Below are 14,233 nucleotides of genomic sequence, written 5' to 3' on the forward strand. Positions count from 1 at the left end.
TTCTCTTTGGTGCTATACTGTATTTCCCACTTTTGTGAATGTTTAAAAAAGAGAAATCAGCAAAATACCTTGTTTTGCAGGCTATTCCACATACAGGTCTTACAGGTTTGGAAACACATGATGGAGAGCAAATGACAATTTTGGGCTAAATCTAAAGTGATTAAATGGCATGTAGGCTGTAGATTAAGTTAAATATATTTTGGCAAACTGTACATCTTTTAAAATTCTGTAAACTGCACATTCGATTTATTATTTTAACATTCCTGGGTCTAAGTTTTCAATCACTATAGGCGAAAATTCATCGAAGATGATGTTTTAGTTTAACAAGCATTTCTGTTTCTATTCAAACTGTTAGAACATACTGGAATTTGATTGTATAGCCTATAGGAAATAACTGAAGCAATTAAAACATTACTTACCTCCCAAAAGCCACAGACATAAACAGAAAAATGCACGAAACACCATATTCGTTAAAAGCCAAAACAGTCTGAAAGCATAAACCGAGACATTTCTGAGAATAATATTCAGAGGTCTGTTCAACTATAGACGCACCTATGCTACTGGAAAAAGGCGGCGTCATTGCTGATGCAGCTCTGTTGATTGAGGGATGGCAGTTTTAGTCCGATAAATAATTAAATAGGTACCACATAGCCAGACTACTTGCGTCTGTTTTTTTATTTAATACGTTTAATGGAAGCCCGGAAAATTTGCTTATAGCCTACACAATCATCATATCATAGCGTTTGCTGTGATTGTTTGTTTGTTTTTCGAAGTCCTGCGTTTTATTCCAAGGTTTTTGAGGAAATTAAGGCGCGCTGACACATCTTGTAAACGCAAAAGCCGTTTTTATTACGCGATTAAAGCGAACAAGCGTTTTTGCGCATGTGTTTGAAGAAACTATAGTTAGAAAACAACATTGCTGCTAGGGTTTTTGGTGTGCATGTAAATGTTAAGATGAAACATTAGACAGTGTGGTGTGCAAAAAAAACGTAATATCACTATTTTAATAAAATGATGAGTAGAATATCAAAATGAACAGAATAGCCTATTTAATGACGTTGTGTGCCCAATTTTGCACAATTAAAAATAAGAATAAAATGTGTGTGTGTGTGTGTGTGTGTGTGTGTGTGTGTGTGTGTGTGTGTGTGTGTGTGTGTGTGTCTGTGTACGATGCATGCTACTATAGTTGTGAATACCAGCCACCACAAATGCTATTAAACACAATAAATAATTTTAGATATAAATGACACAGTGTTGGATATGGAGTGAAAAGTTGCTTAACGAGTTTATTTTCCAAGGGAAAGGGTTTATATGCAAAACATTCTCTGTGAACTAAGCTCCTTGTCTTTGCATAAAGGAACATAGTCTATGCAGATATGTTGGATATTGTGAATCGCACGTTTAGCCACAAACACACTTCACACTTTCAGGCATTTTTTCACATACGAGTGGTAATTGATTTACCACTGAGATATTTTCGGCAGCTTTACTCCTCTTTGCTATAATCATGACGTCTTGAAATCTATAGTGACTCTATTGTTTAAATTCATGAGACTCAGATTAAAGTTAGTCTTAATCACGTACCTCATGATGTGTCTGTTTCTCCTTAATCATTTAGAGATATAGAAGATAACCAGATATAAATCAGTTAGTTAATATATATATATATATATATATATATATATATATATATATATATATATATATATATATATATATATATGTGTGTGTGTGTGTGTGTGTGTGTGTGTGTGTGTGTGTGTGTGCGTGTGTGCTGAAATGAAAAAATATAGATATAAATTTCCTTAAGCTTTTGCAGAGAGCTTTTGTTACACATAAATCTACACCCACTTACCATAATTACAGCCTCAGGTCTTTTTGGGTATGATGCAAAAAGCTTTGCACATCTGAATTTTTTTTTTCTTTTTTTTTTTTTTTTGGCCATTCTTCTCTTTAGATCATCTCAAGCTCTGTCAGGTTGCCTGGGGATCATTGGTGGACAGCCATTTATAGGTTTATCCAAAGATGTCTGATCCGTTCCAAGTCCCAGCTCTGGCTGGGTCACTCGAGGACATTCATAGAGTCGTCCCTAAGCTACTGCTGTATTGTCTTGGCTGTGCGCCTAGGGTGATTGAGGTTTTGAGCGCTCTGAACCAGGTTTTCATTAAGAAAATCTCTGTATTTTGCTACATTCAGCTTTCCGTCTTCTCTGATCACTTCCCCAGTCCCTACCACTAAAAAACACCCCCACTGCATGATGCTGCCACCTCCATGCTTCAGCGTTGGAATGGTATTATGCAGGTGATAAGCAGTGCTTGGTTTCCCTCAGACATAAATAAGGAATTGAGGTTCATCATACCATAGAATCTTTTTTCTTTTCTTTTTTATTGTCTGAGAGTTATTTAGGTGTATTTTTGTAAATTCCAATCAGGGTTTCAGGTATCTTTACTGAGGAGAAGCTTGTGTTTGGTCACGTTGCCATCAAGCCCAGATTGTTGGAGTGTCCTAGTGATGTTTGTCCTTCTGTAAGTTTCTATAAATGCCCCTGTGAACCTTCAACACAGCAGAACTTTTTTTTTGTAGTCTTCACCAGATCTCAACATAATCCTGTCTCTCAGCTCTGCAGGCCATTCCTTTGACCTCATGGCTTAATTATTTGCTCTGACCTCCATTTCAGCTCTTAAACTTTATATAGACAGGGATGTGTGTGCCTTTCCAAATCATGTCCAATCAACTGAATTTGCCACAGGTTAACTCCAGTCGGAGTATAGAAAAATTTCAAAGACGATCCAGTGAAACTGGAATGCTCCTGATCTAACTTTCATGCGTCAAAGCAAAGGGTATGAAGACTTGTGCAATGTCAGTTTTTTCAGTGTTTCCTTTTTATTAAATTTGCAAAGTTGTAATAAATCCGGTTCTTGCTTTGTCATTATGGTGAATCAGATGTAGATTTATGTGGAAAAAAAGTAATTTAAAGCAGTTTAACATTACAATGCAACATAACAAAATGTGAAAAAGGCACTGTAACTGGTATTTGGCACTTTAATGAGGGTTTGAACAAAATGAAACCATTTTAATTAATTCTGCACGAAGGATGAACATCATGACCTACAAAACTGATTTGGCCTCAGATGATGAACTTAAAACGTTAGTTTGCTGTAAGGTGTGAAGTTAAGGGACAAGATGCCCTTCACCTAAACCACCAACCCACCCACACACACGTAAGCGCTCGCAACACACCTACCACACGCAATCAACAGACTTCAGCCAGTAGCCTTCATACACCACAATGCATCTTGCTTTTGCTCATAAACGGAGCTGGAAAGTGTGTCACAGTGCATGAATAACCTCATGTGCTTTCCAAAACAAAACAACTCTTAGAACTCAGGTTCTGCGAAGAATTGCACAAATGCAACGCATTACATAAATGCAATGAAAACTGTCCAACTTTCCAAATGGTACTTTCCATAAAAGATATGAGACGATTTGCATTTCCAAAGCTTTGCATAACATCTACTACTTGGTTTATTTGCATACAGGTCTGTGTGTTGGAAGAAAAGAAACTCAATATAAATTAGAAGGCCTATTACTCCTGCTGGTGTCTTTAAAAAATATAAATCTACAGCAATAACTGGCTTCATGCTGATATAAACAGATAAAGTATTTTGTCCACATGACTATAAATTCTTAACTGTTTACAGTAAATAGTGCAGTGTCTAATTCTGATGCAGCATTTTTTCCATGAAGCAGAGGGTTTACTGCATATAAATCTTTTGTTCTGACACACACTTTGATAAAGCATCATAAAACTAAGTTCATCTATAGGCCATGACAGTCTGGTTCTGATGAAACATGACAACATACTCCATAATCCAGAATAACAAATTTCCCTCAAGTCATGCTGAAATTTTAATATAGTCTGACACATCAACAGTGATGTTAGTTACTGTATAGCTGAAAGTCTTTCTCACTACCATCTCTGTATATTTGTATTTTTGTCTTCTGCCTGTATACTCATTCTTAGGTCTATAATTTTTAAGATAATAAATCTTAGGTACTTTCTGAGGTATATTTGTATACAAAATAACAAAGGTGTCTTAATGATGATACCTTATTATTAGTGAATGTGAATAAGTGTTGCTTTTCTTTGTGAGAATGGAAAACCCATGTCTGTGGGTTGTGAGACTGTTTGCATTCACTTGTTTACACCACATCCGCTGAAACAAACTCTGGTCAAGCCATCTCACATCTATCAATAAAAAAAGAACAATAGCATCACATAATTGATTCTTAAATGTACATTTCACAATTTCAACTCTTAACTTTAACACTGCTGACACCAATGACATAAAATCAAGGGGGAATGTTGGTTTTAAATTTAAAAGATAAATAATTTATATTTTACACACGTTTAGATCTTGTACTAAAGCATAAACTCTGAAATCAAAATGAGTAAAAATAAATAAATAATAAATGTCTTTGAAGTGGCATTTTATTATTCACATTTTATTCAAACTCCATTTGGCATTGCACAAGCCATCTCTTTTTCCTCTTTCTTTCTTTCACACTTCATTTTTTTTTTAATAAAATCAAACACAATACAAATGGCCCACCTGCTGTTTGTGTACAGTGCAAACAGATGGTCTGTGGGGGCAGGGTATTTCCCAGAACGTCTAAAATTACAGATCAAATAAGCATCATGCACAAGAGACCAAAGTACTCTCCATATTAATGTCAGATAGGTGCCTAGGGAAGTATTACAGTCCTTGTTAAGGGAGGAAACCATATTTAAATTTAAACAAAATAAAACAAATCTGTGAGGGTCAGATAGGGCTCCTACAGTCTAGTTTTCATAAGACTGAGCATTACAGTCAGGAGGAAAAATAAAAGTGAAGGTATAGCGAAAATATCTGTGACATGTTTGAATATTTTATTCACTTTGAGGAGATGTTTTTTATTCATTTATTTATTGTTTAATTATTATGTATTGTTTATGATTTTTTATTATTTAGTCATAAGAAATTCTTTACAATATACAAAATATAAAAAGTACAGTAAGCATCCCAACCACTCACTCTCTCTAATACAAACTCGTAAAAATACTTTCATAAAAATAAAGCGATTAATTCATGATCATGTGACCAGTGACCAATGTTATTGCTCCTATGGTCCATAGAGGGCAGAAAAGCTTAATTTATAATTCACATCTTCACGTTGCCATTTTAAATGGGTGGTATATTTGCATGGACAAAATGTAATATATTAAGTTTATTTTAATCATTAATTCAGTAAAATAAAGGGAAATAGTCTAATTAACTTCAAATTCCCACCTGGACTAAATAAATGAATTAGGCTAGTCATAAAATATAGCTTACAATGTTGAGATAAGCAGCAGATAAGCAGCTCTTTATAATGATTGGCATGATTATATGATTATGCATCTTCCAAACGTTAGTTTCGATCGTCCACCTCGTACAGCGTAATACAACACAGGTATAAATTAATTGTATATTGATGATAATTAAATTGTTTAACTAGGGTTTATACATAATTTACATGATCAAACACAATCATTTACTCTTATGACTGGAGCTACCCGTTTGGCAGTTTCAGATGATTATTAAACAGCAAGCTCAAACTAAGCAAAAGCAGCAGTCTGCAGTCATTCAGTGTCTGAATTTTCATTCACTCCTTCAAGTGAACTGTATCAGGCCTAATACAGGGTAATAGTAAATAAGGATATAGTGGGGCGAAAAAAAACACAGAAACATTAGTGAGGAGTTTTCTTGGGGCTGCTGCTGACGTAGGCTTCCTGAAACATGAGAAAATTTATGTTGTTTGAAAAGTTTTTGCCCCTCACACTCAATAGAAATCAATATAAAAGGAAAAATTTAGCTATTTCAAATACTAACACATACATAAATATCCTACTTCACATGACATCATAATGTTCTTCTCTTTAAATAACTACAAATAAATGCAGTTACTAATTAAATACATCATAACATTCAGGACAAACAGGAACAGACAAAGATGAGAGAAACTTCAGAAAGCCACATTAATTCTCATTATAACATTCAGCTGTGCATACAGCACACAATTTATTGTGTGTGTTAACCAAGAAGAATAAACCACACGCATTGAGCTCAGAGCTCTAATTTAGACTGCAAACTGTCCAAGCTTGATAATGACTTCAGTAAAATTTTCCACCGATGCATTTCACCTGCACTTCTTAAACACACACACACTAATATACACTGCAGTTCAGTTAAATATTGTAAAATAAAGCTGCATCAAAGAGACCATTAGGAGACAAAGACTTACAAAGAAACTATATGAAATTAGTTATTTTGTGGCTCCCTCTGGTGCTGTCCAAGCTTGAAATTAGTTATTTTGTGGCTCCCTCTGGTGTCTGTAACACCAACCCACCACATTACCTACTAGATGAGCGAACACAAGCCTAAAACAAACCTACAATTGTATTTCACAGGTGAAATAATGCAGGGTCAAGCTCATTTGTGTATCAGTCAAATTACTACTATGCATGATACGTAATGGCATCTTTAGAATATGGCAAATATGACACTGGAACATTCAGTAAACTTTAAAATATTATTTTTTAGAAACGCTCTCATGACAAAATGTTTTTTTATTTGAGCAACACTGCATTAAACAACAACATAACAGCAGTTCACCAGTAAATGCTGGAATAGTCCCATCAGCCTACAAGTGAAGAAGAAAGAGTTTATGCAAGAACAGTGAAGAACATGAGTGATCCAGAACCCTGCAGAATAAAACATGAAGATACTGAAGAACAAAGAGGATGGTGTTTATTATTGATTCTTCATTACAGATGCTGAAGAACATTAACATAGTGGTTGTATGTAGAAAAGCCTATAAAGAGCTGTGAAATAAGATGGTTAAAGTAGCAAATAAATGAGATGCTGAGAAACTACTGATAGTCAACATCAGGAGGTCAAACTAAATATTATCTGAGATGTTTTTTTTTTTTTTTTTTTTTTTTTTTTTTTTTTTTGCATTAGTTTTATACCTGGTTCACAATTTTTACTTTATTACACATTATTATTATCTGCTGTTAGTAAATGACTAAATTTTTTAATAGGTTTTGCTCCACCTGTTTCCCACAAATCTAATTTATCTTGTTTATTCTCTTTAATTTTGGAATTCTGTCAGTTGATTTAAAAAAATAGTCTTTATCTAACCCTTCCCAAGGACCTGCAGAGGCAAGAAGCCCCAAGAGACATATCACTCACCCTGACATTGCCATGTATTGTTTGAAGGAAATCCCCTGACTTCACCGTCACTGTTCCGTGGGACAGTTGCTGTATTTAGCTTTTAACTTAAACTGACTTGGATATTTCTGGTGATTTTGGCTGATGGCATAGTGGTTATAAATCAGGAATTTTATGGAAGCAGTGTTCATTTTGACAGCAAATTTTGATTTAGCTTTTACAGTCTTTTAACTAAAATGCCATTTAGTTTTAGTCTCTTCCCAAATCTCTTCCCAAATTGTCCCTCTGTGACATTTTCATCTCGTTTTTATTTGTTGCTGAAACAGTAGATTGTATTTTGTGTCATTCAGATGTTTTCATAACAAAATGTCATTGACTAAAATTATGACCAAATTATTCATCAACAAAATTAATTAAGGTTGAACTACTTGTAGCCCCTTGAAAATGTAGGATTATCCTCTTAAGACCCGAGAAAAAAGTTTTAGGGGGAAAAAAATAGTTTTTTCCATGTATTTACATTGCTTAGAGCATTAAAAAATAATGTAAAAAATAATAATAATAATAATTTTAAAGATATTTCATTTATAAGTTATGCTATGTCCTCCGTGGAGGAAATCGGGACTCAATTTCTTTAAAAAAAAAAAACAGGCGGGGCTGCACCTGGGGCGGGATTGCACGTGCAGCCATGCCCCATGCCTACTCTGATTGGCCTAACGCCTAACAGATAATTAAACGCATTGTTTTCATATTCTGGACTTATCTGCTTGTCTGTGAATAGAATGCTTTATTATTAATGTGTTTACTGAGTTTGGTCTTTTAAAAACACAGTTTTACAGCATTAAGCCACGTACTTTCACGTTAAGCGCTTTACAATGTTCCAATGATTAATTTGAATTCGACTGATCCAGAAGATTAAATTTGCAGCAGCTAACATCTCGTGATTCAATAAATCAGACATAGTGAGTCATCAGACATGCAACTCGATCCGAGTTGTTTGTTAGATCTTTAATGTTGTCAACCTGTTTTCTATTACTCTCAAACCCGTGGGAGAATAGGTTTTATAAATGGAGGCACCGCGCTTAATAACAAATTATTCTTGAAGTATCTACCTGTCTAATTTTCAGGGAAAGGACCAGTCATTACGGTTTAGCACTGCTGGGATACCAGGGCTCCTGTCAAGGCATTATATGAGTGTACCCAGCTGGGGAGGGTTACATACTGATGTCTCATGGACTATTTTAACAATGTCCTTACTAACTTTCTGGGCCTTGAACGTGGCAATTATATTGCTGTCCATGCATTTAAAATTAAAAATAATAAAATAAACACCAATGTTGCTATCTAGGATCCTTCAAAACACAGCTTTGACTCTTGTGGCCCAATATCCAATCCCAATACTACACAGAAAGGACACCTTAAGTACTACCCCCCCCACCACCCCCCAATGCACTGGTGTCCTGCCACCACACTAATCCAGTTGTCACACTCAGTACAGGCCCACTTCCCACCAAATGTAGAAATGGTCCAAATTATGTCACTTCATTTTGAATTTGAAGAAAAGAAATTCTGATTATATCATATCATAACAGAACAATGCTAATGCAGAAGCTTTTTGCTTTCATTTTAGACTTGACGGAAGAGAACGAAGAGAGTGAAGAACTGAATGAAGCAGAAGAAAAAACATGTCCGAAACCCAAGAGAAATCTTTCAAAAGTTTCACACAGAAAGGCATGTGCTCAGCGTGGAAAGAGTTTCAGATGAAGCACTACACTTAATAATCACATGAACATAAACACTAAAAAAAACAAGAACACCCACACTGAGGGAAAGAAGTGTCTCACACACCTGTGATCAGTGCAGGAAGAGTTTCGCACACAGTGGAAACCTTAAGATACACATGAACATCCACACTGGAGAGAAGCCGTTTCACTGCCCTGCCTGTGGGAGAAGTTTGACTCATTTCTCTTCTCTGCTCAGTCATTCAAAAAATAGTTGTCTGAAATCACAGTATCACAGTATGAAATCACATTCAGATCCAGCCCCTTCAAGTGCGACGCTGCATTCTCAGCAAACCTGACCCAATAACGTGCCATATGATAACCCAACCTGTTTCAATGTAAATCACAAAGAAAAATCATCCAAAGTTGTCACATTGAATTTTCTATACCAGAAGTTTCAAATCATCTCAAACTAATATAATTTTGCTTTACAATATTAAATAATATATTTTTTTTATTATTTGTATATTGTTCAATTTGTTTAATTTTTGTATAATGCATATGTATCATTCTTAGTTAATTCACTCTCCTTTATGAAGAAATGTAGTTTTTTTAACATGTACAAAATGGTCTTTTTGTGTGTATTGGCAGAAACGGAGCAGCTGCAATAATGATAATCACAGCTCAATTCAGCCTGAAACCTGTTCACGTTTTAATAATTTAATAATAGTTTTAATTATTTGAGATTAGAGGAGCATCACACCTCAAAAGATAAAAAGATAACCAACACAAAAAACAAACAATATCATTGGAAGCAATTTCAGAATCATGGTGAATAAAAAAGCCAGCCAATCAAAATCTATATGACATTAAAAAGCGTAAGTGGCAGATGACATAACTGCAGTGCATAAATATGGATTAATGTATTCATTATTGTGGACACTAGTTATTGTTATAGTTATCGTCTTTAGTATGAACAGGCCTTTGTTTTTACTTGATATGTTTTGTGGAAGCTTGTTTTTCATTGGGAAGCAAATTTGATGCGTTTTTCATAATCTCCTGTTGATTTCATCTCACGTGGTGACGCAGGGTTCCAAGAATCACTGCGAATGAAACACTGTTGCAATAGAAATAAGTATCCTGCCGCTTATAGAAAACATGGAAAAGAGAGAATCAAATCATTTAAGCCTTAAATGGAATCTTGTTTCAAAAAAAAAAAAAAATGTAAAAGGTAATTGCGACTATCTCACAATTCTGTGAGAAAGAAAAGTCAGATTGGCGAGATGTAGACTCACATTTGAGAGTTATTTGCAAGAAATAAATTCAAAATTATGAGTTATAAAGTCCTAATTTCAAGATACTTTCTTGCAATTGCGAGAAAGTCGTGGTAGCGTCTTATGAAGTCAGAATTCAAAGATAACTAAAATAAACCTTTTCTCAGATTTGTTCGTTTTTTTTTTATCTCACAGTTCTTTTTGCAAGATATAAACTCACACAATTTTGTCATAAGTTTAGAATTGTGAGATATAAAGTAACAAATCTGAGGGCAAAAAAATCAAGTTGCCTTTTTACCTTTTTATTTGAATTCATTTTTTATTCAGTAGCAGAAAACAAGCTTCCATAGTCTTCACAAAGAAATTTCTAGTTTAATTTGACCTCACGTGTTAAAAACAGTGATTTTCTGTGTATGTTCATGGTTCTCTATTGTTGTTTTCAGGGTCACGACATTAAACTAAGCAAATAAAAATTTAACATATTTGCTGCCAAGTGTTTTATTTTGTTTTTAATTTTAAATTGTTTATCAATTCTACATATATGAGATTTAATTACTGATACAAGGGGTCACACTTTACTGTCAACATACAGTAGCATGCATCAAACACCTAGCATCTTTTCAAATTTATTATATCCTTACATGGACAAAATCAAGCAGAACGTTAAAAAATATGTCAGAAAATAATGAGCATTTTGTCACTCTAATATTACTCAACGTTGGTCACAAAACGTTGCTATGGGTTCCAAGCTGTCATTCATCGCAGTTTTTCGAGTGTGAATCTCGTTCTGTACACACCTGGAATGATCATTTACGGGACTCACTCCCCAATGCGAGTGTTAATCCTGCAACTTTGCAGTGTTTACATGGCCACTGATTTACGGACATGTAAAATAATAGCTGCGCAGGAAAAATATACTTACACATTTTACATACCTCAGGTCTCTAGAAACCAATACACTTACCACAAAATTATCGAAAACAGCCTATTCTTATATATATATATCGATTTTAGTGAATGATGTTCCCATGTCTCTAAAGACCAGAGGTATGCATTTAAGGGTAAGCAATGGATGGATTGAACAAACCACATGTGACAAAGTTTTGTAGTGATTCCTGTCCTGTGCCTTAAGAATACAAAGTCTATAGAAATAAAATTCAAATTTGATTTACAAACTCAAGATTAATCACAAAATAAAGAATAATCACACAAAACAAAAGCAATAAAAAAATACACAGACTGGCAAAAGATGCAACAAAAAAAGAGCATTTTGATGTCAAAATTTAATTATCAAATGTCAAAATATAATATCACAGTTAATTCACATATAGGCTAGGTATGGAAAAGTAAGAAGGGAAATAAAAGGAGAGAACAAGGCATAATAAGTAGGTTGACAGAATTGGACATTGCAAATAAACAAGACTCTTCAAAGTGCTAGGGAAAACATCCACAGGATTGCATGATGCTGCCAGGAGTAAGAACACAATAAAACACATGTTTAGTTTTATATTCATGTGAGAAATTTTCTACAAGAGGGCAAGAGTCGAAGGATCAGCTATGGCAGATGTGATATAATCTAAAAAGTAGTAGAATGTGTAAGTGGCGACAAAGGAAGGACATTTGTGACCCTGCACCACGAAAACCAGTCTTAAGTAGCACAGGTATATTTCTAAACAATAGCCAACAATGGGTCAAAATTATTGATTTTTCTTTTATGCCAAAAATCATTAGGATATTAAGGTAAAGATCATGTTCCATGAAGATACGTCAATGGAAAGCTTATTTATCCAATCCAGCTTTCTTTTTTCTTTTTTTTTTTTAAATGGACCTTTATGACTGGTTTTGTGGTCCAGGGTCACGGTTGTGTTTAATTTCTTAAGGAGGACTGGGACTGGAAAGACGAATATATTTATGAGTATGGCACTAAGGTCAAGTGAAAACAGCAGGTGGCAGTAATGCAACGTTATGGATGACAGCTGCAGTAAAACACCGAAGAAGAAAAAGAAGACGTCTTCTGTTTACAAAATTAACGTTTTTATTATTTTCAAGGAAATGATAACGGCGCATTTTACTTGCCCGTTTACAAAAGCTTGAAAAAAAGCTCCCGAAACGCCGACCGCCGGTTGTCATGTAAAAAAAAAACCACAGGGACGCGCAGTTTCTGCTTCTAGACAGTTTCGTGGACTCGGCCCCTCAGTGAAGTGAGTCCACAGTGTTTGAATATTCACTGATTTATAACAGAATTTAAGTAACATTTCGCTCCTGTATTGGTGTCATTGTCGTGATTTGAGTGTATTTTCTGTGAGCTGAAAGTAACATTAGTTTAGCGGAAGAAGCTAATGTGAAAAAATCACTGAAAAACCTGAGCGGAATTTAGTGTTTTTTCTAGGTTGGTGTGGATCGTTTCGATGTTTTGATGCGATCTATGTCAAAGGAAGAAAAAACGATATCCAGCAGCGATGCGGGGGGGGGCAGAATCAGAAAAAATCAGCAGTGCTTTTCTTCTTCTCCTGATGACAAATAATCGGTCTCTACATCAAACAGTCAGGACCTTCTTCATTTTGATCATGTAAGGCTTGATATAGGAATTTGGTATTTCAAGGCCGTAGTTTCCCCTTATGCGGATTGTCTTACAGATCACCTGTGAACTGCCACTTTCAGGCACAATATATAAGATTTTTCAAATAAAATACCACTAAAATCACTAGAACAGTGTTATGTAATAAGAAATAGTGCTTTGTTGTGCTCTTTCTTTAAAGAAAGAGCAGTTTCTGTCCCGAGGGTGAAAAAAAGTATAGTCTCTTTTTTTTTTTTTTCGTTCTTTTTTTTAATGCATGACTGTAGTTGTAAATTGAACTAGGCACTTTCATATGGACTATGCTGCTGGTGGTAGTTTATTTAATTGTGGTAATGAAACAGACTGAACCCCTGATAAGACTTATTCAAAGGGAGGGTCACAAAAGCCTCTTCATGTCAAAAATATAATATAAGATAATACCTAAAATATTTAAATTTGTTTTAAAACTAATTAATGCCGAACTTACATTTTGAAGCTCCTCCCACAGCAATCCACCTTTAGTAAAGCTCCTCCCACAGCGATTCACCTTTAGTGAAGCTCCTCCCACAGCAATCCACCTTTAGTGACGCTCCTCCTCCCACAGCAATCCACCTTAGTGAAGCTCCTCCCACAGCGATTCACCTTTAGTGAAGCTCCTCCCACAGCAATCCACCTTTAGTGAAGCTCCTCCCACAGTGATTCACCTTTAGTGAAGCTCCTCCCACAGCAATCCACCTTTAGTGACGCTCCTCCCACAGCGATTCACCTTTAGTGAAGCTCCTCCCACAGCGATTCACCTTTAGTGAAGCTCCTCCCACAGCTTGATTCACCTTTAGTGAAGCTCCTCCACAGCAATCCACCTTTAGTGAAGCTCCTCCCACAGCGACCACCTTTAGTGAAGCTCCTCCCACATCGATTCACCAGTAAATGCTGGAATATTTTCATCAGCCTACAAGTGAAGACAGAGTTTATTAAAGAAAGTCGAAAAACATGGTTGATCCAGATCCCTGCGAATAAAACAGGAAGACACTGAAGAAAAAAATAGGTTGGTGTATATTTTTGCTTCTTCACTAAGGTCATAAAACTTAAAGCAGTTCATCAGATTCAGTGGTTGAGGTTAGGAAAATCATAAAGCTGTGAAATAACATCTATAGCTGCAGTACAGGAAATACATGAATTTACAAGTTACAGTGGTACATTGTTTCGTTGATTACATAGAGTTGAGGCTGAGCTATTCAGCATAGATGAATATGATGGACTGAGACGACAGGTGCCTGTGGTTAAAGCTCAAATGGGTCATTTCATGAAAGAATTGTCAAACAACCTCTGAGTGTAAAATTTAGATCTTTCACCATCTACCATAAATAATATTGTGAAAAGATTCAGGGAAAGAGAAATCTCAGAGAAATCTTCTCAGGCCTATGTGTAGGT

This window comes from Cyprinus carpio, unplaced genomic scaffold, assembly GCF_018340385.1.
Source record: "Cyprinus carpio isolate SPL01 unplaced genomic scaffold, ASM1834038v1 S000006809, whole genome shotgun sequence".
NCBI lineage: Eukaryota > Metazoa > Chordata > Actinopteri > Cypriniformes > Cyprinidae > Cyprinus > Cyprinus carpio.